The sequence below is a fragment of the Phaseolus vulgaris genome, chromosome 11 (assembly GCF_000499845.2).
Source record: "Phaseolus vulgaris cultivar G19833 chromosome 11, P. vulgaris v2.0, whole genome shotgun sequence".
Taxonomy (NCBI): domain Eukaryota; kingdom Viridiplantae; phylum Streptophyta; class Magnoliopsida; order Fabales; family Fabaceae; genus Phaseolus; species Phaseolus vulgaris.
Window position 1 is genome coordinate 27,226,523 of NC_023749.2, and position 5,458 is coordinate 27,231,980.

The following is a 5,458-nucleotide window of genomic DNA, read 5'->3' on the forward strand; positions in this document are numbered from 1 at the left end:
TTTTAAAAAAAAAAATAAAAGTGAAAATAAAATAAGAATTATTAGGTAAAAAGAGATTAAAAAAAAGCATGCCTACATTTTATGTAAAATGATACTATATAATCAAACTTTTTTTATTACAATACAATTTAATATGAAATAAATAATATCTATAATTATCTTATTTTATATAATAAATAAAATTACATAAAATAAACAATAATGATAATAATATATACTTTTATTTATACAAAATATAAACTGGTACAGTGAAAAAATATATACGGACTGAATTAAATTTATCTAAGAGAAGAAGTAGATGACGTTTGGATATTTTATTACTTTAGTTAAAAAATTTATAAATAAAAAATTTAACTGTTCAATAAAATTACTATTTCTTTAAAATATACTTTTCCTATTTTTTCTTTAGTTTTATTAGAGATGCGTTTATCCCTTTCAATATTCGAATTTGTAGTAAAGATGAAAACATAATTAACCTATCGGTCAGATTTGTATTAGAGTTTTTTTCTTCTTGTAATTAGAATAATTTAGTTGAAATGAAAGTAATCACCTACTTCTAATAGTTGCAACATTGGTGATCATTATTTTTTTTAAATTTAGGCGCCAAAATCACAAAGGATTATCAAATAATTCTAAACCACAATTTATCCCTAATATCCATAAATCTTTATATAAAATGTAATTTATATATATATAATATATATTATATATATATATAATTATTATACTATCGAGTTGGCGAACGCATGAGACATACTTCCACACTTCTCATTAAGCCTCTCTCAAATAATAAGAAAAACTTAAAAATATTATTAAACATCATAATTATCAAGAAATATTTGAGTTTTTTTAACAAGTGGCATAATAATACCAAACATAAAAGTTTTTTTTTAAGAAAAAGAACATTTGAATTATCCATAAAATAAAAAAAAAATCCAACTTTCATTATAAAAAGAGGTGAATTTTCTAAAATAAAAATAATTAAATTTTAATTTTAAACTAAATTTTTTACTTAAACTGATTGAGTATTAAATTAAAATTGTAGATACCTAACAAAAAAAAGCAAAGAAAATAACCTAAAAGAACCAAAAAATTTAGATTGGACATAATAAAATTGATATCAGTCAGCCTGTTATCATGAACTCTATTTAATTATCAGTCTCTATTTTTAATGGAAAAATTACAATGATGATATATGCAAATTAAAGTTTTATTTGTTATCATGTGAGATTCATCGTGGAGTTGATAAGGGAAGATTTTGATTATTAATAAAGATTTTCTTCAATTATTTTCTAAATGAAAATCCATCTCTGCAATAACATTTATGAAATGATCTTGTTGTTTATTTATGCTGGAGTTTCATATATAGTTTACTTAGTCTATGAAGAGATTGTGGTCCAATTCTTTGGTCAAATTAGAGGAACATGCTTACATTTTAGTTTATTCAATTGTTAGGTTTAAGGCAATGCCAGGTCATCCCATGACACTGCTGATGTAGCACTTTTGCCTAACATTTTAATCATTCCACATTTTAAATAAATTTCACTTCCCAAGACATCAAAGTGTAATAAGTTGATATTCTCATAACAGATATTTGATATTTTAGTATTTAATTAATTTCATTTCAATAGAATTTATAAATATCTTCTCTTTCAACATTTTCATGAGCTAATACTTGTATTAAATATAGGAACTCATAAAATAATTGCTTATGTAAATAACTTTTTTCTATTTAACAACCCAAAATTATACTCTAAAATAATATTATTGATAAACACCATACATGGTATATTAAACAACCTATGCTCTAACAATCCCAAAATTAACCACATAGCATTTTCCATAAATAAAATCTCCTCTGCAAATGGAGAACAGTTAAACCAGTGCCTCAGATTCACTATATATTAATTAACTTGGTGGTTAATGTAGTAGTTATCAGTTTGCACAGGAAGACTATTCATAGAATAAAAAGATTCATATTGAAATGAACCTAATAAGAACAGTCCACAGTACAAGGAACAAGATTGTTTGTGACTAAAGGAAACAATCATTATTTCAGCAGTTACTGCATAAATTATAACATGCAGATATTTTGCACAAAGATAAGCTAAGCAAAGTTAGTTCAATTTTATGGTATACTTTTTATGCGATGTTCATATACTCCCATAACAACAAAAAATGGGCAGCAACCAGGCATATCAGCCTCTATACAAATAGCCTTATATTTATATAATACATAATATATTATAATTGCTGAATATTCATTGTCTTAAGTATCTTCTTATATGAGTCCAAGAGTTCAATGTTCTTGTAACTTCTCTTCTTGTATAATCTGTATTATCCACCTTCTATGCAGGAATGGCCTTGAAAATATCATCGAAACTGTTCTGGTCTGCAAATATATCCAGGAGAGACAGTGCCTGAAATAATTAAACAAAAATACAATTTAGTTTTTACACTTAAACAAGAAGTAAATACATGTTTGATTTCGAGTCAGATCAAGTCAAATACGGATTTACAATTTACATTCAAATTGAGTTTATTTGAAAGTTTCTATTTTCATGTTTTTGAAAGATACATCTAAGATCTTAGATCTCAAACAAACACATATTAATATATTCAAGGATTGATGCTTACCTCAGGCACACTCAACTCAAGACGAAACTTAGGACCATCATAGTGATGAAGAATTGGTCTGAAGGAATCCTCCTCCAGTGGCTCACAAACTTTCCTAGTAATCACTTGAACCTGTAACCATCATGTATGGAAAATTCATAAGATTTAGCAAAACCAAGTAATATAGTTAGAGTTTAATTGCTACTTTCACTACTGTGAATTGATCAGAAATCATCTTTAAATAACTTTTTAAGATAATTGTTTTGAAACTCAATAAACTTACATGGATAACCAAATCATTATACATTGATTGAATGATCTTGTAGACTTTACTTTTACATTAGGAGTATATTTTAATTAAATTTATGTAATCAGTTTAAGCATAAGTTGTGCATAACAATGAATTAGATTGGCAATGAGATGATATACCTGAGCAGGAAAACGAGATTCACCAGGGCACTTCTTGTCCTCCCCAAGCTGTTGGATCAATATGGTTCCTCCAAAACTTGCAGCCTGAACAAACCCCACCAAACATTTATTATTGTTGTCACTCTTAGTATGAAACATGGCTGCTATTAGTAAAAGTGATGGCCTAATTCATGACTCGATTTCCAAAAAATTGAAGCATTTTCATGAAATTGAAGTGAAGCCACAAACTAAACAAGGAAAGTATACACACATACCTCGAAGATACCATGGAGTTGGTGAGTGGAGTAGTTGTACAGAAAAGGGGCAACCCTGGAGTTATTGTTCTAACTGAATCTCTATATCGTGGAGGCAGACCTGCAAAGCACAAAAGAAAAGAAAATCATCAACAAAACCGATTTAGAATCAGAAAGGAAGAAGAGACAGAAACAAATGAAGTATTTGATTTAGGGTGAAAAGAGTGTCTTTCTCTGAGAAAATTATGATCGATGTCTCAGTCAATTCCTCAAAAGATTTCAATTTATTGTTGATGTAAAATATAGAGAGCCAGGGCTTAGATTAAAGTAACAGTAAGATTTGTTAAAGAGAGGAAAAGAGAAAAGGAGAGAGGGGACTCACCAAAGATCTGTCTTTTGAGATTCTCTGCCATGGTATCGTTGTTGCAAACAAAGATGTATCCTCCAATGGTTTCATTCTTAGGCAGAGACTCTGCTGGTGGCAGTGTTTTGAATTTTTTCTCAGTAGCAGTCTTAGTGGCATCAGTGTTAGTGTTGTTGTCCCCATACTTTTTGTTGTTACTGTTGATGTTGTTCTTCTTTGAACTTTTGGGTGTGTGAAACTGATCTTCAGCCTTGAAGAAAGTCTTGTAGCCCTTGAGATTGGTGTTGAGGTTGCTGTTGAGGTGGTGGTTGTTGTTGTTGTTAAGGTTAAGATAAGGAGAGGAAGGGGTGCTGGAATAGATTCCCTTGTGAAGCCTCCAAGAGTGTTGTTGTTAAGGTTAGGATAGGAGGAGGAGGAGGTTGTGGTGGTGTTGGAATAGATTCCTCCCTTGTTGAAGCCTCCAACTCCAAAATTGTTGTTGTTTTGAGGCATAGAGAAAAGGGTTCCATTGGAATTGGTTATGTTCCACCCATCATTGAAATCATGAGACTTTGAGGAGTTGTTGTTGTTGTTGATGAAATCAGAAGCATTCACATCAAAGTTCCTCCTCTGATCAGGCCTCTTGGAGCTGTAGTTGTTGCTCCAAATGGAAAAATCATTGGAGAGACAGATTGGACAAACCAGATTCAACCCTCAACTGGTCACTGAATTTCCAAAAATCATTGTTGTTGTCCATAGTGAGTCACACACCCCAGCAAAGAGACACAGCAAAGAGAGAAGATAAAGAAGAATGAATGAAGAAGCAAGTGTTTTGGTTGGAAAGAGAGAAGAGAGAGAGGGTTAAATAAAGATTGATGAAAGGAGTGAAGTTTGCTAGGAAATTTAACAAATGGGGGTAGGCCATTATTTTTTGCGCGTGTAATTGTCAAAGTCTGATTTGATACAAGGAATTTTATATACAAGTTAGAATACCCTTTTAATTTCTTCTATAGTGAAATTTTTAGTCTTCAAATATTAAGTGTAACTGCTTTTACCCTTTTCATGATATTAATTTATTGGTTTTGTTTATAATTAATGATATATTTACTTTTTTAACTATGTTTCTTAATTAAGAGAAAAAAGTGTAACAGAATATAACTACATAAAAAGAAAAAGTATATGAAATCATATGTAATTGATTATAACAACTAATTATATACATATATATTAAATAATAATTTTATATTAATATATTATAAAAATATATTTGGTTTATTTATTAAATAATTTATTTAACCAAAATAAATAAATTATATTGAGACATCATTCTACTTTTTAGCGAATAATGTTCCAACGATATTTTATAGATAAAAAAAAATATAAAATATGTGTTAGAAAAAATAGTATAATTCAAAGGATTATTATTAACATTAATATATGATGTTAACAAAGATTAAAGTAAAAGTAAAAAAGTAAAAGATATAGAAAAAACAAATTGAACGATCAATCTTATTATTAATTAATAGTTGTTTATATGTCATAAAGAAAAGTTAATTTAATAGAAAACAATTAAATAATAGTATGTAGTGTGTTATATATTTAAGTAATCTCATTAGTTTTGTTTGGTTGGTTGGATGGGAAGTGACGCTTAGCATGAAAGAAAAAGTAAGTTTGACGAGGCAAAGCGCGTTTAGAAAAGAAGATAGAGAGAGCGATATGTGTGTGTGTGGTTTGATTTTTTTTGTAGGCTTTTCTAGAAGTTGCAGTTGAGTTTCTGGTTCAACTCAGGTCCCACCTATGACTTTCTATGCAATCCATTTACTTTCTAATTTTTCAT

At 28.9% G+C, this 5,458-nt stretch overlaps 1 pseudogene; it reads right to left on the reverse strand.

Annotated features, from left to right (window-relative positions):
• Positions 1-2,108: 2,108 nt before the first annotated feature.
• Positions 2,109-4,464, reverse strand: LOC137827687 (DCD domain-containing protein NRP-A-like; annotated as a pseudogene).
• Positions 4,465-5,458: the final 994 nt, after the last annotated feature.